The 10,728-nt window shown below is 48.1% G+C and overlaps 1 long non-coding RNA gene across 1 annotated transcript; it reads right to left on the bottom strand.

Annotated features, from left to right (window-relative positions):
- Window positions 1–5,732: 5,732 nt before the first annotated feature.
- On the bottom strand, window positions 5,733–8,325 carry LOC140524221 (uncharacterized). The gene is made up of 3 exons (XR_011973614.1): window positions 8,104–8,325; window positions 6,850–7,022; window positions 5,733–6,312 (listed from the first exon to the last, which is right to left on the bottom strand). It is a non-coding gene; the product is annotated as an uncharacterized lncRNA (long non-coding RNA).
- Window positions 8,326–10,728: the final 2,403 nt, after the last annotated feature.

Genomic DNA, 10,728 nt, shown 5'->3' with positions numbered 1-10,728 from the left:
TTGACCTCAAAACTTAACAATAATGATAATCAAAATTTTATTATTGTCCTCTGAGCATAAAGAATTCTCCGAGTGAAAACTCCCCCCACTGAGGCAGATGGCTCTTTAACTTGGAGTCTTAGAGTTTCCTGGTTCATTGGCACAGACAGTACATATGCCCTATATATGGTAGGTGCTTAACAAATATCTGTTGAAAGAAATCAAGTTGTAGCCCCAAGAAGACTCAACCTCTGGACCCAGCTGTTCACGTGTAAGGGACAAGAATTTGGAGTTCCTTCTGTCTCCTGATACCTCTACGACCTTGGTCACCTGGCCTCAGTTTCCTTTCCTATGAAAGGATGGGGTTGGACCACTTGATCTGATCTTCAAGGTCACTTTCAGCTCTCAATCCTACCATCCCCAAACTGGGATTCTATTTGACGCTGGAAGGAAGGGAGGAACGAGATCATTTGGGCTCATCTAAGCCCTTGCCTCCTGTCTCCTGGTACGACTGAGCTGCCTGAAATAATGGGTGAAATAGAGAAGGCAGAGGATGAGAAATTTAAATGGGAAGGAACAGCTGGGGTTGCAAGTGTAACTTTTCAAAATTGAAAGGGACCCCATAGGACCCTAGTCCAAACAACTAAGAAAACTGAGACCCAGAAAGGGGAGGGATTTGGCCCAGGTCAGGATGCAAACTTCAGTCAGTGACCCTGATTTCCAGTTCGTGGATCTTTGCAGAATGGCAGGCCGGCTGCCTTGCTGGAATTGGGTACCAAACTCCCATCATTCCTGAGCAGTGATTGAATATAAGCTATTGCTGTTCGGGAGAAATAAGAAGCAGGTGCTGCTCGAAAGGTGTTTACAGTCTAGGCAGGAGAGGAGATGCAAGGATGAAGAGTCGAGTCGTAACTCATGAGATGGGCCGACTGAGACCACTGTCTACACCAGCAAGTGTGATAATAAGCATTAGGAGGAGGAAAAGGTCACCAAGGTCTAGAAGTGTAAAACACAGAATTTGAAAGCCAAGCCAGAAAGGACCTCAGCATGGAGAATGTCAGATTAGGAAGGGAATTCAGAACAAAGAAGTTCAAACTGGCAGGGCTAAGAACGGTGGGAGATGCCTTAGGGCACAAAATTAAAAATAAAGCTGAAAGGGGCATCAGAACAGAAAAATCTTAGAAAGAAACATTATAGGTCATACTATAACCCCTTCAGTTGAGGAGACCAAGTTCAGAGAAAGTCTTCCCCAAAGTCAAAGGGAGAGTAAGCCTCAAATTTTGGCATTCCTGACTCCTCTTCCCCTAGGGCCAGTGCAAAAGGAATGAAGGAATGCATTAATAAAGGAATAAAAAGCATTTATTAAATGCCTGTGTTGTCTGAGGTACATTGCTAAGCTCTGGGAACACAGAGACAAAAGCAGTCCCTGACCCAAGTAACTTACATTTTTATTAGGGAAGAGGAGGGGTGAGCAGGGAACCTGGGGGTATCTGGGAGAACTGGCCAGGAAGGGGTGATTTGGTCTGGGTCGTGCCAGGCCTGCTATGTGGAGCCATGGGGTCATTGACTGACTGTGGATCCAAGAAACAGGGAGGGGGGGTGGGGGGCTAGGTAGTCAGGTAGGTGTGAGTCAGGTTAGTTCTGGAGAACTCCCACCAATCCAGAAGCCTACGAAGTCTTTTATCTTCTAAACCTGAACCCAGTCTGGGGTGATCACATCACTAAGTCACTAAGGTTCCTTCCTCTCTCTGGACTTGTTTCCTCAAATCAGGGGAGATTGTCCAGATGGTTTCTAGGGGCCCTGACAGTGGTAACGCTCTCAGTTCTAAGGGTCCTTTCAGCCCTAGCTCAGGAGCTTTTTAATGACCAGGCTTTTCCTGGAGCCAGGAGGCAAGGCCTTCCTAGATACACCAGCTCCCAGGTCCTCCTCCAGCTCTCCCCTCCCCTCCTTTCCCCAGCCTGGCCCAGGAGAGGCAGGCTGCCACCCGGCTCCCGCTGTGTGTACTTCCTGCCCGCCCATAAATCAGAGCCACGCTAGCCATGGGGACAAAGGAGCCCTGTTTCCAGGCAGGGCAGGCGGGGAAAAGGGCTCCAGTGGAAGGGGGACTTCGAAATTATCTACCCCCACCCCTCCAAGACTGGTCTGCAGACAACCATGGCACAGACAAAGCCAGGCGCTTGCCCACGGGTGCCCAGGTACATGGGGTTTGGAAACCTGTCCTCTTATCTGTCTAGCCAGATTCAAGAACAGACCCTGACATTTCCCTTAATTGTGGGACCCCAGAAGAACTCCCTCCCCTTTCATGGGGCTTGGGAGTAAAAACACCTGAGGTTCTGATTCCAGTTTTGCCACTAATTCACTGACTGGGGGATCTTGGGTAATAATGTCTATTCACTTTGTAGTTCCCCCCTAAGCACACACACCCCTAAGTCCCCCCAGAGTTCACCACAGACAAGGAAAAAAGGAGAAAAATCTGGAGGTTCACACATCTATAGCAGAGGCTGACTATGTGGACCCCTTCATTTTACAGATGAGGAAACTGAGGCAAAGAGAAGGGAGGAAGGGAATAAGGAAGAAAGGAAAGGAGGGAGAAGAAAGGGATGGATCATAGCCTTCACACCTGGACTTTACAGAGAGAGAAACCAAGTTCCAAAAAGGGAAAGTATTGGCCCAGTGGTCACACAAATTTACAAAGCCCTGATCCAGCCACAGACAGGTGAGGTAGCAAAGCATTCTTAACCCTTTTGTGCAGAAGAAACTGAGGCTCCAGGATGGAAGCCGGGTCTCCCGACTCCAAATCTAGCCCTCGCTTCCACTGCAGCACCCTGTGTGGTCTCTGCCTCAGTTTCCTCTTCTGGAAATCAGGGGCTTTGGCCCCACAGGCGAAAGCAGCCTCAGCCGACTGCATTGTCTTTCCCCAGAGGCTCAGACGCCAAGCCTGCGGTCCTCCCACCACCTTCCCCAACCCCACGACCTCCCTGCCCTCCCTCCCCCCTCCATTCCAGTCCCCAAGCCTCCAGGCATCTGTGGGGAGCCAAACAAAGGCAACATTTAAATATCTTTTGTCCTGGGCCTTCCAGATCCTCCCACACAGCCCAGGCGACGCCCTGCAGAACAGATGGGGCTTTCGGGGCCACCTCTCCCTCCAACTCCCAGCACTCCGACTCCCTGGGGTCTCTTATCAGAGGAGTCTTAAAGGAACCTGGTCCTTTCTGCTTACACATCCCACCCCCAGGCCACCGAAGGGAGAAGGGGAAACCAGAGCTGGGGCTGTAGAACTGAAAAAAAGGCGAGATAGGTCTTGCTAAGGGACTCATCCAAGGTCACGGAGAGGCAGCTTGCCATAGTGAATCTAATGCTTAGACTCGAGTCAGGAAGGCAAATCCCAATCCTGATTCTACCCGGGTGATCTAAGGCCTGCCCCTCTCAAAGCCTCAGTTTCCTCCTCTGTAAAATGAGGGTACTGGCCCCTGAGACTCTTCTTCTAGTCTAGGCCCTGGAGCTTGTGGCAGTCCTGAATTGAACCTTCTCACAATAATAACCCCTTGCCCAGTGACAGTAGGCAGGCTCTCACTTTCTTTTCCTGACTCTCAGTTCACTCATCTGCAAAAGGGAGGTAGACGTCCTGGCACAACCTGGATCAGAAGGCCATGGTCAGAAAGTACCTGTGTTTCTGCAGCCTTAATTGTTAATAAAATCAGACCTGCAGTGCTAGAAAGAGTCCTATCAAATGAGAGTCATCTGTCTCTTCCAGAGGAGAAACTGAGGTCAGGTTCCCATCACAGCTAGTTTATGGTCCAGCAGTGCCCAGGCTTTCCATTAGGGTCTCATTGGCCAAAGCCTCGGTCACAGCTTGTTGGAGAAGGCATCAAGGACTCAGAAATGCCTTCTAAGAGCAAAAAAGAGGGAAAAAATAAGGGGGCTTGTGGGGGGGAACAGCATTTGGATTAGAGGAAGAGTTTTTAAAACTCCTGAATAAAACTGACCAAAACTGGGTTTCTCTTGGCTGTGGGTTCCCCTCATGTCAGGAGTGGAAAACAGCTTTGGGGCCCAAGGACCTTGGTTCAGACCTATCTGCCTCGGTTATCTACAGCTTGTCCTTGGAGAAGTGCCTTAAAAGTCTCTGGGACACAAAGACAGGGTGAGGCGGCCTGGAATCTAAGCTTCACCTGACTGGGTCTAAGATTTGCTGGGATCTGAGGCAGCCAAGCCAGTGGAGGTGGGATAGTGGACAGATGCCTGGGCTTGGAGTAAGCAAGACTCCGAGGCATATTAGTTTAAGACAATAACTTAACTTTCTTCAGCCTCAGTGCCCAAATATGTAAAATGGCAAGATGGGAGGGACAGCCTCCTAGGTTCCTTCCACATGGAAGTCTAGGCTGGATGACTGGATCTAAAGTCCATCCCAGCTTTAAATCCACAGAGACAACTTAACCAGGGTTCCATCGGTACAACTCCAGTCTCTTTTCCTAGAATTCAGAAGACTGGGCCATTGTCCTAGCGCCCCAAAAAGAGGCCCAGGGGCTCAGAATTCTAGAACTCAAAACAGGGGCTGATCCCAGCGACCTCTCTGCCGATAATGGAACCTGGCAAGTCAGACAGGGAATGTGTAAAGGAGAGACTTGTGCTGGCGCAAAGAAATTCTGAGAGGGACAGAGGGAAATGGGAGAGGGGGGTGGTTAAAGGGAGAGGAAATGGAAACCTAAATGTAATAGCCATGGAGCCCAGAAATATTCAGGCCAGAGAAGCTTTAAAAAGAAAAAAGTAGCATTTATGTTAAAGGCCTACAACCGGGCCAGCTTTCTAGGGGGGATGAAAGAGACTGAGGAGTTAGAAAGAGGAGGGGGAGGAGCTGGGGGTAGCCCCCCACCTCTAGCAGTGGGCAGCTCCCTTCCTCCCCTCCCCCTCATGGATTCCCTCCTGCCCAGCCCCCCAGCCCAGCTGGAACTTATTGCTCCAACCCCCAGCCAGGAGACTGCCTGCATGTAAAATCTGAGGGGAGTAAGGATCTCGCAGAAGACATGTTCTGCCGATAGGGACCCCGGCAGCAGCCCCAGTCAGGAAATTTAAAACAACTGCTAGAGGCAGACCGAAAAAAAAAAGGGGCTCTTGGTAGGTTCTTGGGATTGAGAGAAGAGACCTAGAACGGAGAATGTCAGAGCTGGGAGGATAAGTAAAGGTCTGCCAAGAGAGGGGCGTTAGAACAGAGACCATTCAGGAGGGATGGGGCCAGGAAGGGGAAGTAACAGTAGCTAACTTTCCCTACAACTCTTTGAGGTTTACAAGGCACCACTGCGAGTATATTGTCTCACTTGACGTCATGCTCACAACTCTGAGATAAATGTTTTTATTGTCCCCATTGTGTAGATGAGGAAAAGTGAGGCTGAGAGAGGTTTAGCATTATACACAACTAGCAGATATCTGAGGCAGGGATTTGAACTCTGACTCCAGTGCCAGCTCTCTGCCCTAAGCCCACCAGGATCATAGCACTGGAATTGCATGCTTCTCCTTCCACTACAGTTACTGCCTCACTAGAGGTTAAAGGGGAGAGATAAGAAGGGGATGGAGCCCAGAGCCCCAATTCTTCGATATATGAGTCTCATTTTCACCCACAAATAGCTCCTGAAACATTGCGGGTGAACCAGCTTGGTAAGTTTCAAGGCTGGTTAGAGCTTTTCACAAAGGACTTTCCTGTAAGATTCCAGACCTTCTACCACTTGCAATTCTTCCTTCTAAGGAAAGCTTTGCCCTCTCCTTTAAAAAAAAATTTAAATGTCCTTGGATTGCCCCCAGCCCTTCTGAAAAGCAGTTTAGAATTATGGGGGGAGAAAGTGATTGCCATGTCCGTATTCCTTAACCCAGAGATCCCAGTGCCCTATGTATATGCCGGTTAGGACAAGCATAAGAAGAAAGAATCCTTCAACCTTAACAGAAGGCCCCTCCTACCTTTTATTTATTTCTTAGTTCATTCATTCATTCATTTTTATTAGCAAAGACATGGAAACAACTTAAGGTTTGCAAAGCACTTAACGTATACACGTATATATACTGTTTTGTTTGATTCTTGCAACAATCCTGTGAGATGGATGCTAATATTATCCCCCATTTTACAGATGAGGAAGTTGAGACGGAGAGAAATGAGTTGCCCAAAGTTACCAAGCTAGTATTGGAAGCAAGATTTGCATTCAGATCTTTTCTCTGCTGTTGCCCACTGTTCATTGGTTGGAGGTTGGCTAAGTAAATCGTGGTGAATGAAAGGAATGACTTAGTACCACAGAATCGAGAAGCAGGAGAGACTTGCATGAACTGATGCAGGGTGAAGTTAGCAGAACCTGTAAAACCATGTTCACCATGAGGGACAATATAAGGAAAAGAGATGAAGCTTTTCCATGTTTTTTTCTGAGGACAGCCCTTGCTGCTAAAATTATACAACACAATTACTGTTCTATCCAGAACAAAATAAAGTGGAGAAGTCTAATTGACCTGATTTCTTTGAAGAGGTGGGGGACTATGGGAGTGGAATATTATATATGCAGTCAGATATTATCAGTATATTGACTGAATTTGTGGGACTTTACTTTTGCTCTTTCCTTTTTTAAGGGGTAGCTTACAGGGTACCCTACAGGATGGAATATATTCACAAATAAAAGTAAGGGGCAGCTAGGTGGCCCAGCATATGGAGCACTGGCCCTGGAGTCAGGAGGACCTGAATTCAAATCCAATCTCAGACCCTTCGTAAGCTATGTGACCCAGGGGAAGTCACTTAACCCCAATTGCCTCCGAAAATCAAAAACAAACAAAGGTAATGCTTAAAAACGACTTCAATTAAAAAAAATACCGAAAAAAAGATGAAGAGGGGGGAAAATTACCATGCCCCCAGAAGGAAACAACGGAAGTCCCAGATGTCTTAGAGCTGCCGCACAGAGGGGTCAAACTCGAATCTAGAAGAGCCCACAAACCTCCTTCTCTGTTTGACCATGGTGCCCAGAGCATCTGGGTGGACAAGGACCAGGCTAGGGATGAGAAGACCTAGATTATGCCACTGAGAGAGAGAGATGGAGCAGTTAGTAAGCACTATGCTGGGACTTAAATAAAGCTGGTGTAAACGAATTGCTTCCTAATATAAATACAAGCAAAAAAAAAATCCCTGACCTCAAGCAGTTTATGCTCTGAAAAGGAAAATACCACGTAAAAGAAAACTGAAAATCAAGGAAGGGCACTTGGGGCAAAGTCAAGTATCATGGGTTACACTGGATTTGAACACCACCGGCCTGATGTGTGACCAGAGGCAATTAAGTTCTCTTTCTGGGCTTCAGTTTTCTTATCAAGAGAATAGGAGCTTGAACTTCTGAGGACAACTAGAACATTCTACATTCTTATAGTCTATACCCTGCAATTCTCTTTAGCTCCAAAGTTCTATGCACTAAAAGTCCATGTTCTCAGGCCCTCCCAGCCCTGACATCCCCTGTCCTCAGGCCCCTCCCAGCCCTGACATCCCCTGTCCTCTGGCCCCGCCCACCCCTGACATCCCCTGTCCTCAGGCCCCTCCCAGCCCTGACCTCCCCTGTCCTCAGGCCCCTCCCAGCCCTGACCTCCCCTGTCCTCAGGCCCCTCCCAGCCCTGACCTCCCCTGTCCTCAGGCCCCTCCCAGCCCTGGCATCCCCAGTTCTCAGGCCCTCCCAGCCCTGACATCCCCAGTTCTCAGGCCCTCCCAGCCCTGACATCCCCTGTTCTCAGGCCCCTCCCAGCCCTGACATCCCCAGTTCTCAGGCCCCTCCCAGCCCTGACATCCCCAGTTCTCAGGCCCTCCCAGCCCTGACATCCCCAGTTCTCAGGCCCTCCCAGCTCTGACATTCTTTGATCCCCAGGTTACACATTGCAGATCCATCCCTCCCTCCACAAATTCCTAAGTCCCCCAGCTGGTCTGTCCTCAGTCTTGTGGCTCCCTGGGCCTGGGCTCCTTTAAGATTAGGTTCTGGCAGCCGCAGGCAGACAGATGGACATCAGGAACAGCAGCACCCCTCTCCCCACCCCCTTCTCCTTCTCCTGTAACCAGTACAGGCCGGCACTAGCAGGTTCCCCTCTCCTCTGGGGTAGGTGTAGGCCTGGGCCTTGCCACTCACATGGGGATCTGAGTCAAGTGGTCCTCCACCTCCTGGGAGGGCCCTGCCTCCCCTCTTGTCCAAGGGCTTGTCATGGAGTTGAGCAGCCTCCAGGGATGCTGTGAGTCTGGAGACAGGGCGGGCAGCAGGTGGAGAGGGCCCAGCCCCTGACCAGCCCTCCTGTGATAATAAACAAGCAGCCCGTGGCCTCCTGGTCTCCAGGATGGGGAGGTCACAGGGTAAGGGCTTCCTCCATCCCTGCCCCCCATCCCCCCAACCCCCACCACCCTCACCCCCCACCCCCAGGCTCCAGCCTGGCCTCCTCTCAGCAACTGGACAAACCCGACCTCTGAAAGCCACCCTGGGGCACGGTATTGGTGATTATGACACGATAGACAATAGAATATCTCCCCATTGTTCTCATCAATGCCAACAACACATTGTTAATGCTCTCTCCACCAGCAGAGCCTTGTTACTCCAGGGGAAAGACCTAAGAGTCAGGAAACCTGGCTTTAAATTCCAGCTCCAATGCTTTCTCGCTGTGTGACCTTGGACAAGTCAGATGACTTTGCTGAGCCTCAGTTTCCATGTTTCTTCAATTTAATTCACCAAATATATCGTATGAAAAAGAGGAAAAATTAGAGCTGACCTGGAAGCCAGGAGGACCTGCGTTCACATCTGGCCTCTGACAAATCCAAGCTAGTCACTTAAAATTTTAGTGCTCTAGAGAACTCTTGGAGGGTGCAAGGGTGATTCTCCTCATTAGATCCTTAAGACTACAAGCTGCAGAGAAAGTGTGACCTTCATTGTTAGAGAGAGTGTCTTCATCTGGCCACCATGTGGCTGAGAGCTTCTTCATCTGGCTATGGATACATGACTGCTTCTATTTCTTCTGTGCCTGCTAGGTTCATTGTTTCCTGATAAGTGAATGAGCATTGGAGACAGACAGAACAGGTGAGCTTTGACAGCTCAGAAGGACCACCAAAGGCTAGGCAACTGAATTCATGGACATTTTCTAGTAGCTGAAGAGGAACTTCCTTGACCCAACCCAGCAGCCTAGATATCACCTTATGCATGCAAGGGAGGACCTCATGGAGAGGCGGAGACAAGATGGTGGAGTGAAGGCAGACACTCAACTGAGCTCTGCCCCAAACCCCTCCAAAAACCTTTAAAAAATGACTTTAAACAGATTCTAGAGCAGTAGAACCCACAAAAAGACAGAGTGAAACAAATTCCAGCCCAAGCAAGGACCTCATCTATAGACTATGTCATTACCTAGAACCCAGTGGGAAGAAAGTTTTGTAGCCAACACCACATTGGGGGAAGGGTGTGAACAGGAGAGAGTGTGCCCTGGTTGAGAGGGATCTTTTTTTAGTTCTCTCCTTGCTGTACTTTCTCAGAAAATATCTTTTTGTAGAGACTAATTGCTGTCAGTTGGTTAATTGATATTGGTGACAAACTCACTGAGATGGATAATGGGGAAGGTGGGGGAAAAGAATGCTTTTTGTCCATAATGGCAGTGATATGGTCAGATTCATTCATGGTTTAGAAAAACAACTTTGGCAGGTAAGTAACCACTCTTTCCAGAACTTGTTCTTTCACTCATTTCGCCAACTCATGGTTCATGGTGGGGGAGCTGGAATCCTCCTTCTTTCCCATTGCCACTCCCAGGCTTTCTATCCATCACCATCCCTCCTTTGAAGTCCATATTCTTTAAATTTATCACCCAGTTCAGATCCCAGACCCTGGTATCTATCGTTGCCCAGAACATTCTCCTTCCTTCCTCAATGAGGAAGGTCAGGGCCTGGCTCCCGTTCACCACAACCCCAGCCCTACAATGATGTAAACAGAAACGAGTGAAAAAGAAACTCAGCGATCTCTAATGGTAATCACCAAGGTTGTCACCAAAATAGGGTTGGGAAGATGTTCTTCCTTCTGTCCTCCAAGGGGTGGAGGGCCAAGGGTCAGGAACTCTTCACCTACCGCTGGATTTGGTAACCTCTTCTCCTCCGGTTCTCCATTTTCATGTACTATTCTTTGCCACGAGAGATGGCTCTCTGGGTGGGCAAAAGGGTAAGATGATAGATTTTCTACCTTAAAAAGATCTTAAATGGCATCTGATCCAACCCCCTCATTTTAACAGATAACTTGCTCAAAATCACATGCCACAGGCTGGATTTGTACCCAGGTCCTTTGGCTCCAAAGTCAATGCCCTTTTCACTGTTTTATGGTCCTTCTCGTGTAACGGAAGTTAAGGTGATATAAAAACAGAAGATATCATTAAAATCTTTTTTGTAAATGCTACTATGTCTATTTTGGGTATATATAGGATTTTCCTTCTGTTTTTTTCCTCTTAGGGATATAGAGAGGCCTAGCAGTGAGATCTTTGAGTCAAAGGTGAAAGATATTTTAGTCAATTTTTTTAAACTAAAACTCATCTTTTTTTTCTTTTCTCCCTCCACAAGGGAGTTCTATTAAGATTTTTTTATTTTAATTTTGAATTAATTAGAATTTTCCCTCCCACCTCCTCCTAGTTAAAAAGGGAAAAAAAGACATTAAATATTTGTAAATAAAAACAACTTTTATCAAACAAAACAAATTTCCACCTTGTCCAAGTCCAAAAAGGTATGTCTCATTCTCTGAGAT

Source organism: Notamacropus eugenii, chromosome 2 (genome assembly GCF_028372415.1).
Source record: "Notamacropus eugenii isolate mMacEug1 chromosome 2, mMacEug1.pri_v2, whole genome shotgun sequence".
NCBI lineage: Eukaryota > Metazoa > Chordata > Mammalia > Diprotodontia > Macropodidae > Notamacropus > Notamacropus eugenii.
The sequence above is the reverse complement of the archived record's forward strand: the minus strand, read 5'-3'. Positions and strand labels throughout refer to the sequence as shown.